This window comes from Ailuropoda melanoleuca, chromosome 7 (assembly GCF_002007445.2).
Source record: "Ailuropoda melanoleuca isolate Jingjing chromosome 7, ASM200744v2, whole genome shotgun sequence".
Lineage (NCBI taxonomy): Eukaryota > Metazoa > Chordata > Mammalia > Carnivora > Ursidae > Ailuropoda > Ailuropoda melanoleuca.
In genome coordinates, this window is record NC_048224.1 from 7,456,678 (window position 1) to 7,471,047 (window position 14,370).

Sequence of the window (14,370 nt, forward strand, 5' to 3'; positions counted from 1 at the left end):
GAGTTATCCAAGATCACCCAGCGGACAGCTGAGAGTCCGATTTTAGTTTTCTGACCTCACTATCAAAATGTTTCTTTTCTGATCCATAAAGAAAATTTTGATATGAACCAATTCTGAATGTTTCCATGCCTTTTCCCACTGACATCTTCCCCCAACATCCCTTCGCATAATGCTTCACATAACTCGTTAATGATCTCAACATTTAAGGCTGGAGGAGGCCATCCACTCACCTGAATACCGGCAGCTGTAACACTGCATTAGAATTGTGTGCAAAAACGGCCAGCCCTGTGGACTGGCTGAGGCCTCCGCTCTCCTGTGTGGGTGTGAAACTGCAGGCCGGGGCACCTCTACAATTCTGCCATCATGAGTTCCAAACCCCACCCTCCGACTCCATTATACAAAAAGCAAACACAGGGCTGACCTCCTTTAATGTGAAATCCCCGCTCCAACCATCTCTGACAGAAAGTGGCCTTTGGGTGCCCTGTCTGCAATAAATGGGATTGGATCAACGCACTGGCCTTTTCTGGCACCCCAGAAACCAGAGACGTTCCTCCCCCAGCAACTCGTGTGCAGCACGGAGAGCATGAATCTTGGATGCAGTTTCAGAAGGAACCACGAGTCATTTATTCTTAGTCTAAAATTGGCAGCCTTTACGTTTTGGGGAATTTTTAATAGGACTAGCAGAGGAACCAACATTAGGGATTATTTTCTCAGTGTGGGGTTAGATGTGTAATGCATATGTTTGCCCTGAGGACCCTAAACCACATACTATAAAACTTTGTTAAAATGCCTTTCTCCTCCTCAACTATTAACATTTTCCTGTGCATATTGTTCATTTGTAACAGTCCCAGCCAAAAGGTTATAAAGCTACATTCCCCCACAGACCATTATTTTTGTGCTAATTAATTAGCGAAACCAATATCTCAGATATGAAATTCCAAGCTCCAGTTACTCCATTTGGCTGAAAATCTGTTTTTCTAATTATTGACTACTTTCTGCTACTTCAAGTCCACCACCTAAGTTCTTGGACAGAGCAACTCCTGGGAGCTGGGGAGGTCTCCAATGGCAACACAGTTCCACGTCCAAGGGGGGAGAGGGAGGAAGGGATTGCAGCTGTCAGAATCACTGAGGATTTGGGAGGAAGTAAGAGGAAGAGAAAGAGGAGATTTGCAGGGCCGACTTAAAAAGGAAAAAGGCCTTTTGACAAAATTTCAGGGAGGTGTAATCCTCTAAAATTACCTTTACACAGTCTTCAAAAGGTATGGGTCAAGGGAATAACAATTCAGACTTGTCTGGGACAAAATCTGCATATATATTGTGTTCCTTTGCCCTTGATTGTTTGGTTTCATTTTATTTCTGAAATCCTGGAGCTGCTTAAATTTTTGTGTCTCATTTGATAGGAATTTAGGCAGATTGTTTTCTCATTACTCTCAGTATTTACCACTTACATTGCATATCTGATTGTTTACATTTGGGGATACATACATACACCTATACACACATGTATGCGTACACACACACACGGGAGAGATTTTGAAACCTGCCTAAAATATGATTCAGTAATCTGTCCACAAGATTGGGAGATTTGGCAGAACACAAGGAGCAGTGATTTGCAAAAAATAAAATACTGGGGCATATTTTTCCCCTGCTGAGCAGGAAGAATTTAATAAACCACTTGGCTATCACCTAAAAATCAGACAAATACAAACAGGTATATCAGTAAAAAATAGAGATCAACATAAAAAATAAACATGGGAAATATACATATTTACCTCCCATGTTTATTATAGATCTATAGTTTCAGCTATAGTGGTGATATCAAATACACACATATATTTTTGTCCTGTATTTCTTTTCTAGTTATAATGGCTTTATAAAGGTAACAGGGAAGGTCACTAATGTTCCTTGAGCAGAAACCATGCTGCAGGCACTGGGAAGGCTGCTCCATGCATGCTGTCTCATTGTAACTTGTAACAACCAAAGGAGCCGCCTTATCCCAAGCTAGCAGGTGAGGACGCTGACGCTCAGAGGTTACGTAATGTGAGTAAGGTCAACTTCCTAGGACGTGATGGAGAAAGGACTTGAATTCAGCTCCGTCTAGAAGAAAACCCAGGCTTTCTCCAAAACACGTTTCTTGGAAAAATGGTTACGCAGCACACCTCTACATAGGATTTTTTCTTAAAATCACAGTTGTGCTTTTAACTCTTCTATGTGTGGACTTCTAACTCCCAAAGACCAGTTTCTGAGTACATACAAGAGTATCATTGCCATAGGCCTTTTTACGCTGGCCGAATGGAAGGTCATTCCTTGGCAGCAGACAGCACTAAGTCAGGGCTTTCAAATCAGACCAGAACTTTGTAGGGGTGTGAGGGGCAACGAAGAGGGGGAGGGAAGGACAGAAATGACACAGTCTGAGCAAGAACAGTCAGAGACAAAAGCCATGGAATTGTTTTGCTAAGGGTGATTTTTTCCTCCAGAATCCACGGGACTCGTCAATGTTTGGTGCCCTCCCTGTACACATTCACTCGCCACCTGCCAGACAGGGCCCTCCAGCTCCAGAAACTTCATAAACTCACACTACGACTTACGACCACCCGTTCTCCCATACTCCGATAAATGAATCCATTAACGATCATAACTAGTCATCAGTGAAAGGTGAACTCTTCCTCTCCCTCACTCCCAGATGGTGTCTCTGCTTTCAAGAGAACTTGGAAAGTTTTAGGCAAGGAAAATAACTCAGGTGTCATTTGAGACATCGTGGCAGAAATTCTCTCATCATTTACATTTTACATATTTCCCCAACTTTTATTATCCTCATACCACCGGCATGATTTTGTCATATTCTATTACAGGCTCAGTATTTGTCTGTAATTCTTTCCACTGACCCTGATGTTTTACTGATGCATATTTCATTGTGTTTGTGTTTTAGGTGAGAGCTAAGCAGTTTATTAAATGGTCTCAGCCAGGTGAGGTAAACACATGCTAGGGTTTTGTTTTTCACCAATCACCTTCTTCTCAACTGGTGACAATGAAAAGGCAACGTCCCAGGATTTCATGTACCTTCTGCTACCTGGTAAAAGCAAGAGGTGTGAGAAAGAGAAGACGGATGGCCATGTTTTAATGTCTTCAAGACTAATGGACAAATTAAGTGTTTTAAAAATGAGGCATTCCGGTCCTTTCATCTTTTAATAATAGCTAGTGCTTCTTCCATGGACCTATAAAGCAAGCGCTACGACGCAAAGTATCTCACTGAATCCTCACGACGACTGTATGGGGTAGCGACTGCTACCATCCTCATTTTACAACCGAGGAAACTGAGGCACAGGGAGGTTACAAACCTGCAGGAACATCCAAAGCTGACACACCGAAGAGCCAGCACGCACACCCCCGCGCTCGGATTCAGAGTCCTTTTTCTTGATCTTCAGCATATAACATCTATAAAAAATAACAGAAAAACGAATTTGTAAGCACCTGAAAGATCACAGGCTACCAGGTAAAATACTATTTTGTGAAGAAGACGAATGCATACCCTTCTAGTTTACTTCCTTCAGGTGACTCTATTTCTCTTCCATTGTACTCTGACATTTGCAGTCAGCACAGAATCAAAGATTATTGGTTATTTCTCAGTGGTAACATCAATTTTGAGATGCTGGACACTCTGCCAGAAAGTTAACAGCATTTTTGTTTTTAACGATGTACTAATTGTAACTGCATATTGCCCTGCTTAGATTTCACATTATTAATGACAGGCCACAGGTCTGTCACACTGAGTTCTACAGGGGCTGGTTTTCAGCCTGATACTTTCCATCATTTTTTTTTTTTAAAGTAATAACGTAAGGGCGCCTGGGTGGCTCAGTCGGTTAGGTGTCTGACTCTTGATTTCAGCTCAGGTCATGATCTCAGGGTCATGAGATCCAGCCCCGAGTTGGGCTCAGCGCTGGGCGTGGAGCCTGCTTCAGACTCTCTCCCTTTCCCTCCACCTCTCCCCCACAGCTCATGTGATTTCCCTCTCTCTAAAAAAAAAAAAAAAGGAAAAAGGAAAAGAAACAAACAAAAGTAATGTAGAGCATTATCCTTATATTTCCAGTGACAATAAAGGGGATACAGAAATCACACTTGAGTCTTAAGATGACAAATAGGGAGGAATGAACAATTATAAAGCAAAGGCCCAGGAACTGAGTTGTTGAAGTAAATGCGTTTGTACAGACACGAATTGTCTTGTTCAAGTATTGCCCATCTCAGCGGAGAGAGATACGGCAACAGTTGCTGGAAAAATGTTTGCTAGTAATTCATAAGAAGAAACACAGCCTTGGTGTCGTTTCTCATTAGGGAGAAGGAGTTCACCTTGAACTGGACCTTGCTTTTCCCAACAAAGGAGCCAAGGACCCATCTCTTTTCAATGCTAGAACATGGAGCAAGACTCTCCTTTGGCCGGAACCAAATAAGGAGAACAGCACTTGCATTAGAGAGAGACAAATAACTTCAGGTTTTGCAGCTAGAGGAAGAAGCTGTTTTACAGAGTGATACATTTGAATAATAATAGCCAATATCATTCTAGAGAGGCGTCTCTGGCCAGGCACAGTTCTGAGTGCTTGAAACATACAAACCCCTTTAATCTTCTCAACAATAGGAGGTGTTAGGGAGAATTTCTATCCCCATTTTGCAGAAAAGTTAAATAAATTACCCCCAATCACAGAACCAAGATTTGGATCTGGACAGTCTGTGGTCACAGCCACAGTATTATGCTGCTTGTCAGGAAAAAAGGGGGGGGGGTTCTATTTTAAGTGAAATTTGCACTAAATATGAAAGTCCAGTGGACATAAGCAGAGAACATGAGCCAGGTAAAGCACATAGAAGATCAGCATAACCTGAAAGATGAAGAGGGATCTGGATGAGAAAGAACAAAGCTATTATTTTACCTTGTGTAAAAGTTTTGAAAAAAAATTCCTAGTTCAGAGGTAACAAAGCGGAAGTGAGGAGAGAGAGGGAGAAGTTGGCAGGGAGGAAATAAATATCAGAACTTCACAGAACAGAATTTGCAATGTGCTGTGCAGAATTATATTTCAGGAAACCATATTTCGTGTCATCCATAATTCTGTTCTCGATAAATCTTTTTGTTTTCTGAATAAAATGCTGAGATATGAGTCCATTATTTCAGGAGATAAATATTTAGGCTGGGCAGACCCAGATGCCTATTGGCAGTCATAACTGGAGAGCTCAAGGGTTCAACAGCACCCATGAGGGAATGTGGCCTTAACAGGACTGTTTCTCTCTGGTTATGCTCTGTATTTTAGAAAGTGACTCAAAGATCTCCTGTCCTAAGAGCTAAAGCTTAATACACGCCAACAACCAAAGCCTGGGGGTTGGGGCAAGATAATCATTTTGTTCATTGTAAGGCTAGATATGATAATTAAGTTATAAAGAACTCAGAGGTGCCAGGGGAGAACTATCCAAATCATAAACAATGATTAAACAGAGCCTAAAAAGAAGCAAAAACAATCGGGCTTTCTCAACAGAACAGTAGGCTACAGAGAAACTGTTCCAATGCGAGAGCAAACGTTAGGCTTTAACTGGGGCCGTTCAACTTCAGGGTGAATTCCAGTCTCCAGATTTTGTAAAACACTGCAAGGCATTCCAAAAACAGGTAATGGAATCTCCAAGTCTGTGACTTTTTATTTTTGATATTTGGAAGTAAAGAATACCCTGGCCTGGGGTGGTTTTGACAGTCTTTCTTTGCAACTGGTACTTGCTTGGCTGGTGTTTCGGGGTTTCAGGGTCCCGTGAAGGAGGACCAGGATGGGCCCGAACTCCCACAGAAGCCCAGTGAGTGTGGGCTCGCCCCCTGACAGATCCCGGAGCCATCATTGGAACCCCAAACAGTGCCAAGAGCAGATTTTTATTTTCTGTTGTTGTCAGTGGAGTGCAGTCCTGTATTCCATACATGTAAACGAGGCTGAATTAGGACTTTCATTTAGAAAAGAAAAAAAAAATTCGTTCTTCAGGGGAAAGATTTCTAAGGACCTCCTTCAATACTGTATAGCAAAAACACAGAACATGCCATATGAACCCCGCTTGGGAGATTCAAATAAGGAGCTTTAGAAACATAACGTGATTTGGCAAGAGCGTGATTTGAATGTGGTTGTGAGGTCCCACTAGCAACATATGCTTTTACTAAGCTGCGCTATTCTTTTCTTTCACAGCCGGAGCTTTTAAAACGTTACTTTATATTTTCTACGATTATCATTCTGAACCCAAAGTAGTTAACTCTGAATAAAACTATCCCATTATGAAATTAGAGCTCGCCCTGAAAGAGAGGGGGAAAAAGATGTTTGAATTTGACTCTTTTCTCTTCTCGCCACCTCCTCCAAACACACTCACAAAAACTGAAGCGGTGTTGTGGGGGGGGGGCAGAGGGGGAGAAGTCTGCTTATGATTATGAGTTGAACTTTGAACTGTTCCTATTGTTCCTGCCAAGGAGTTTTGAATGCTAATGTAAAAAGATATATATAAAGTTAGATCTGCTAAGGTATTTTAAGAGTCTACTATAATGCACCAACCTTTTTTTCCTTGCTTCATTGTTAAAGATAATATGCCTATCTAACAAAAATGCTTTCAAGATGTAACCATATTTTGAAATGAGTATCATAATACATCCTTTGCAAGCCTGGAATTTGGAAACAAAGAGCTTGCTTTAATCTGTTTTTCTTCCTACCTGATCAGCAAGGCGACAATGCTGCTGGAGAAGGTTTAGACATGTCCCCAGTCTCATTTGCTTTTTTTCCTCTTTCTTCCTCATGTGGAACCTGACAACCTTTCTTTCTGAAGCTACATAAATTAGACAGGGTGAAGACTATCAGCTCTCATCCTAGCTCCCAAACAAGCCAAGACAAGAAAGGATGCCCTGGTTGACAGACTTCCAGTGTTTCTGCTAAACCGGTAGAACGGTTAACTCCCCAAGCTCGCCTCGCCACTGAAATCACAACACAGGCTAGATCCTAGGCTTTCTTCCCTTTTTCTCCCTTCTGTGTAGTTGAAAGGATATTTCATGTTATGTAAAAATGGACGAATAAGCCAAATGTATCGTCCTCCTTGTAATTCCCACCCCAATTCACAAATGCTCCTTGAAAAATCATCTCCTGAGTCAGGCTTACCTGAGAAATCTCAGTGCCGACAACCCTGATGGAAGGGACTTCGCTGGTTGAAATGGTTTTCAAACTGGAATGAGTTGACCTTTCCCTGCTGCTGTCTGGGTCAGCAAAAATCTTTTGTGTTCTTTCAAAGAGGTAGAAGACGACTGACAACCAAAGATGATGGGTGCTAGGTCTCAGTTTTGCAAAGGGAATGACGCATCAGTCTAACATCGGATGCGGGGAGATAATCAGCGATGTCTCCATGACAGGAAAAGCCCTTTGGAAAGGACTCAGCGAGAAGAAGTCTCCCAATATATTTTAACTGAATCTGGATCTCAGATCTGTGTTTGAGAGCAAGGTTTCCATGTGGGCCATAAGCAAACTTTAATTTTCCTAAAACAGGTTTTTGTTAAGATTTCAGTTGTCCTTCCTTCAGAGGACAACTTAAGGATCTAGTTTATTCATAGAAAGCATTAGTCACCCTGAAAAACTTTCCATTGTCAACACCCTCAGGCCTCTACAAGAAGATCACTGTCATGAATTGCAAAGCCTACCAATCTTCTCCAACATGCACAACGTTCCATTAGGGGAAACCTGATCTCAAACAGAATAAATCTCTATTATTTCCAACAGACGTAGGGACTTAGAGATGGGAAATTTCTAAACAATTATTGTGGGGTCTTAGTGTTTTTCTCCTGTGTTCTGCCCCATGAATGGTGGTGTCTAAATTCCAACAAAAGCCCCCTCCATGAGAAGACTAGGGTCCCTCTCCTTCTAGCCAGAATCAAAATGCTGGCAAAATTATTCCAGCATTCTGGAATTTAGCAAAACCACTGCATTACTAGACAGTTATGTATGCAATAGTGTTTAATTGGCTAACTGCAGGAATAATAGATGGAGAATTGTTACAGTTACATTCTGATGAAATCTGGATAGATGAAATCTGGATAGATGCTTAAATCAAGCAATATGGTGACCTTAAAGTTCATGTTTAAAAACAAACAAGCCAAAAAAAAAAAAAAAAAGGAAAGGAAAACTAGTACTTAAGTACTTTTTTCCCCCTCTTACCTGTGTACATTAAAAACCAAACAACAAAAAGCCACTCAGGGGCGCCTGGGTGGGTCAGTAGGTTGTGTCAGAGTCTTGATTTCAGTTCAGGTCATGATCTCAGGATCCTGGGATCAAACCCCACATCGGGCACTGAGCTCAGTGTGCAGCCTGCTTGAGATTCTCTCTCTCCCTCTCCCTCTGCCCCTCCCTGTACTCTCTCTCTAAAATAAATAAATGAAATCTTAAAAACAAAAACAAAAAAAAAAAAACCTTTCAGTTTTTCACTTATGTGAAATGGTATCGGTTAGAGAAGATTTTGGACATTTTGAAATTGAGACAAAGATAGTCAACATATATTAAATATATTAACTGATTTACATATATTACCAAACTTCATTAACAATAGAAGTGCAAATGGTATCCCTGTTCTACATGTAAGGACACTGAAAGTTTAATGAATTGGTCAAAGACATACAACCAGGCAGTGAGAGAGCTATATCTGAATCTAAGTCATCTTTATGCCGAATTAGACTCTTAAACAGAGTGACCTGGAAATTGTACAGTGAACGAAGAGATCGAGAGAAGAGACTGAGAGAAATGTTCTTGCCCCTCTTTGCTTTTATTACTATCTATAAAACATGAAGTCTTGGAGAGATTAGAACCCTGGGCTTATGAAGTACTCCCCACATTGCTTAATCAATCTCTACCCCCTACATGATACTGTGTTATAATTTATTATAGCCTTTTCCATTGCACCTTTGTGGCAGAATGGAACCCAGAAGGGGTAGAAACCTCTTCCTAGGAGAGCAGAGGGAAGCAGCAGAGTGAAGGACACAGTATCTTGCCCTGGTCTTCCCTCCTCAGCATTCCCCAAGATCCCATTATTAATGTCACATTCCCCAGGGTGGATGAGAAATGAGTTTTCTGTCCTTTCCGTCAAAATATCACCATTTTCTCCACAGAAATCAATCTTTAGGAGATACTTGCTCACCATTCCAGCCAAATGTAATGAGAAAAAGAAAATCGGTGGTAACAAAATAAAATTATAATGTGTCAAGAGTCAAGAAAGTGTCTGGCTTAAATTTCTGACACCTGTTTTTTCCGTTAGCGGAATGTTGTGTGTTCAAAGTACCTGAGAGCATTGTGTTGAATGCCCAACAGAAGTCACTCTTCACATATCACTATATCCGAAACTGGCAGGGGAAGCTGAAAGAGGGAGGCTGAAGAGGAAGAAGAAGGAGATGACGCAGCCATAAGCATCACCCTGATGAGTTTATTGAGATCCCACTATGTGCAAGACGGCACCGTGGAGAAGAAGAGAAGCGGGTTTGGGAGCACTAGATGCAAGTCCCAGTGCTAAGATCTGGTAGACATGGCTGTGGGGCACATTGCTCCACCTCTGAACATCGATTTCTAACTTCAAAAACAGCCAATGACAGACGCTAATTCAAAGAATTGTCCGAATGGAACCAACTTGCCCTTTCCCTGTGTGGGGAGGACTGTCGTTGTCAGCAATACCCACTTTTTCCACAGTAACTGATTTGGATTGTAACTACCCACCTAGAGACTGAATTTCCCACTGACCCTTGCAGGGAAGTGTGGCCACGTCAGTGTGTTCTTGCCAGCGGAACATGGGTGAAAACGATGTGTGCTTCTTCCCAGCTTGATACAAAAATTTGCCTGCACATCCCCCCACCACCACCCTTTCATCCCCCCCTCTAGTTGGCACTGCAATGCACAAAATTACCCCAAGGATGACAAAGTTGCCATTATGAGAGCCTCAGGAGAAGGGCTGATACTTTCCAAGAGCTCTTTTGAGGCTAAATAAATAAATAAGTAAATAAGGGAGGGGGTAATTTTCCTTAAGAAACTAAATTTTCATGGAGTTTGTCTTACAACAGTTTATCCCAACTAATGTACTCAGGGAATTCAAGGATTACAAATAGTAGCATATAAAACCTAACTCCTGGGGCGCCTGGGTGGCACAGCGGTTAAGCGTCTGCCTTCGGCTCAGGGCGTGATCCCGACGTTATGGGATCGAGCCCCACATCAGGCTCCTCTGCTATGAGCCTGCTTCTTCCTCTCCCACTCCCCCTGCTTGTGTTCCCTCTCTCACTGGCTGTCTCTATCTCTGTCAAATAAAAAAAAAAATTTTTAAAAAAAAAAAAAAAAAAAAAAACCTAACTCCTAACTCCTATTTTTAGGAGTTTGCAATCTAGTTGAGGATTTAGACACACAGGTATCCGTACCCCAAGGTAAGTTTGTGGACAAGGGTTAGCTAAGAGTCTGGAAAAGATAAGGCTACATGTTCAACAAAGGATACCATTTTTCCTTTGGCCAAAAAGGAATTCTGTATTTCCTAGCTCTCTTTGTATCTACATGGGAAAATGTGACTAATGACAGCCGATAGGATGTAATGGCAGTTTAAAGCCTGGCCCTTCAAATGCCCAGTGAAGTTCTCACATTGTCACTTCTTGCTATACCAACTGTAGAAAGTCCCCCAGGGGCCTCAGGAGTGTAGGCATTGTCATGGTGGAAGACCCCTACCTCCTTCTCATGGTCAGAACCACCTGACCATGAGGGTTGCGGCTGGCTTTGCCTAAAGGATAAATTATCTTCATGATGCGATAAGCCACTGAGACTTGGGACTATTACAGCTATCAGCCTGACCAACACAATGATGTAAACAAGTGATCAGAAAAAGGAAGAAAATCCTTCATGCTTCGGAATGATGGGCGTTTTCTTCAGGAGTTGGCATTTGAACTCCTGTAATTAAGCAGAAATAAGGGAGGAGGAGGGATGGTGAATGTATAGTTATTGAGTTCAGATTTTATTTGTGGTAATTTTCCCAACTTCTTCAGATCAAATGCTTATTGAGTAAAGTACTTTCCTTTGAATCTCAGATGTTTTTAAGCCAATAAATCTTTTTTTTCCCCAAATGAAATCTCACGTAGAATCCTGATATTTAAACAGACACCGGTGGAGTTACTCTTACTGAAGTAATGACAGGGCTCTAATAGCCTGGAATCTTTCATAGTGCCCGCATACCCCCAAATCCCTCCTGTGGAACCCTCAAATGCTGAAGAACAGAGTCTGAACACCACTCTCAGACCACACCCAGATGTCATCCAACAGCCTTGTTCTTACTCTTTCTGGGGGGTCACAGTATGCGATGAATAATAAAGGGTGCAGCTGGCATTCATCCGAGTACCCAGGAGACAACACCCTAAAACTATCCCATCAACAGAAGTAATCTATTTGGGATACCCAATCTTTTTATTTGTCTACTCTGTGCTTTTTGCTTTCTAAGGATAAAATTCTGCACAATTCTTTTCTATGAGAATGCTCACTGCAAAAGTACAGTGAAGTCCTCTCAAAATCAGCTTGTTTGTTATAAAATAAATAAATAAATCATGGGGTTGTAATTTATAGCATGGCAATGATGGTTCATAACACTGCATCAGCATACTTGAAAGTTGCTAAGAGGGTCAAAAAGTCTAAAGTTCTCATCATAAGTGAAAAACTCTGTAACTATGTATGGTGAAGGATGTCAACTAGACTTACTAGGGTGATCATTTTGCAACATACCGAATCATTGTGCTGTACACTTGAAACCAATACACGGTTGTATGTCAATTTTACCTCAAAAAACTCCAGCTGGTCTGGAATGTAGTGTATATGAATAGAGTAGGGAGAAGAATTGTTTGATTTATGCTTTCTTCTTGTCCTCTATTCTGAATTTTCTGAAAACTTGATTGCTATATTACATCTCCCACATTTGTACAGACAATAACATTTAACCAAGTAGATTTTCACTTACTGGTTAAACTGAACCCATGAGGTATGGAAAACAGAGGAAGAAACCAACACGAAGTCAGTAAATGCCGCAGGTAGAATATGAACCCAGGGCTCTCTGTGTTTATTCAATTCAGTGGTCCTGCTTCCCCTCAATCCCCCGTCCCCACACCGCCAGCCAAAAAGGCTCATTCTATTGGTATTTACCCATCTCCACGATGATGTTTTGCTTGCTCATCTCACTTTTTGGGGAACCAAACAATCTGGAAGCAAATATACTTATCTATCATAGAATATAATAATACATCGTTGACGGTCTCAAGAATGACACTGAATATGAGAAAAGATAAAATACATTATTTCTGTATTCTCAAGGAAGGGAAATTTATATGATATAGATTTTAGAAAGTAGCTAAAAATTTAGCATTTCAGAAGAAAAGCTTCTGTTCCTTGAAATTCACTTATATGAACCTTATGAACTTCTTTATTGCCTAATGGCATGTAAATGAATTATATCCTTTTTCATATTAACAATAATAATAGTTGTCATTTATTACTTGCCTACTATTCATGAAGCTAGACATTAACCACCAAGCCTTATGACAACTCCAGAATTAAGTATTAATATCCCTGATTTACAGGTGGAGGGATTGAGGTTTGGCGAGAATTCCTCTTTTCCAACTCCACCCAGCTGCTAAGCAGTGAAGTTGGTATTCAAACCCACTTCTTTCTTATTCCCAAAGTTATACACCTTCCAACAAACCACAGTTGCTATATTTTTTTTCCATTCAGGCAGAAATAGGTTTTACAGGTGCTCATGCAGCTCTTTTGCGAAACACATAGTAATATTTAAAACAAGCCTGATGCAGACCTCTGTGGCATCTGTGAAAATTGTCTGAGTGAAACACAGCTCTCATCTGTCAACGTCAGAGTGATGACCAGAGGCCCAAATGTGCAAGCTGAAAAACACAAAAGTTACTCCTATCATCATTTGTGGATATGCTCCTGCCATAAGTATCCCATCCCACCTCTAATAGTTTTTAATATCCTGAAGCTATTCAAGAGTGTATTGCATTTTTAAAGTAAGAGTTCTTGGCTACACCTCCAGAAGGGACTCCACAGAGTGAGTGACCCACAGATGTCCTCCTCAAGTTGACACCGGCTGTTTGTCTCATCATTCCATAAGGCACATTTGCTTTGTTCCAATTCCAACATTTCCTTTTCACCAAAATTTGGCTTCCTTCTCCTATAGACCTTACTGAAAACCCTGTCCCATCTTATATCTAATTTACACCAAACCCTCCCAATGGGTTGTAGGATTTAATATTACCCATGGGCCATATTTCAAAAAATGCGTATGCCGAAAGGATAATTCAGTAGTTTCCCACTCCTGAAGTCTAAAGCTGAACAGTTGAGATAGACTCTCGCTGACAGTGGCTCTTTGTATGACATTGGAATTGGGGGCTTCTCTTTGTCTTCATCCTCAAATGAAAGGTTTGTGAGCTTCAAAAGTGACCTTTTAAAGGTATTTCAGCCCACTGAGAATCTGATAAAAATTATGATTCCTTCCCCCGGGAAAAAAAATGTACAGGCACCCAAATTTTTAGCAACACTCAGAGGACTCACAGGACCATGGAAGTTTCTCATCCCAGGTTAAGATCTCTTGCTTTGAAAGGGAAGCTAAGACAAAACAACTGCTATTATCCCTGTTATGTTGACAACAAGCCAGGGAATTTGGTTTTTTGTTTTTTGTTTTTTTTTTTAAAGGAGTGACCTATAAAGGAGAAGTTGATGTGGTATGGTGCTACACAGAGCAGCTGTCACAAGAGCCCCACTGAGTGGGTATGTACCTTTCTTTGCCAGAAGCCTTCCACACCAGTTCAGAGGGCAATGGTCTTTGCTGCTAGGGGGGCTACCTGGCATGTTTCGAAGACCATTCATTCATTCACTTCACAGATCAATTAACGCTTACTAGGCACAAATCCACCAGGCTTAGGCAATACGTTGAGGATTAAAATACAAATAAGAGAGCCCCTGAACAAACTGTTGCTGGCTCTCTTCTGCTCCACCTTTTTGCCCAGCCTTATACCCACCCTCCACTACAACTTTCAAACCAAGAAATTTATCAGATTTCAATCACATGAAACAAGGGCAGTCTTGAAGGTTAAAATTTTCTGTCACATATGGGTCAAGTCAAAGAAGGGTTATCCATTTGCCTGTAACCTGCTGCACCTAGGAAGGTGCCATGGAGGGAGCTGGGAAACGGGGTTGCATCAGACCTGTGAAGTCAGAGGTGGATATGGAAGTCAGGGAGAACAATAGCTCCCATAAGCCTTGGTGCTTTGATGATATCGAGGCAATTGACCTAACTATTCACGTCTAGGTATAGATCTGA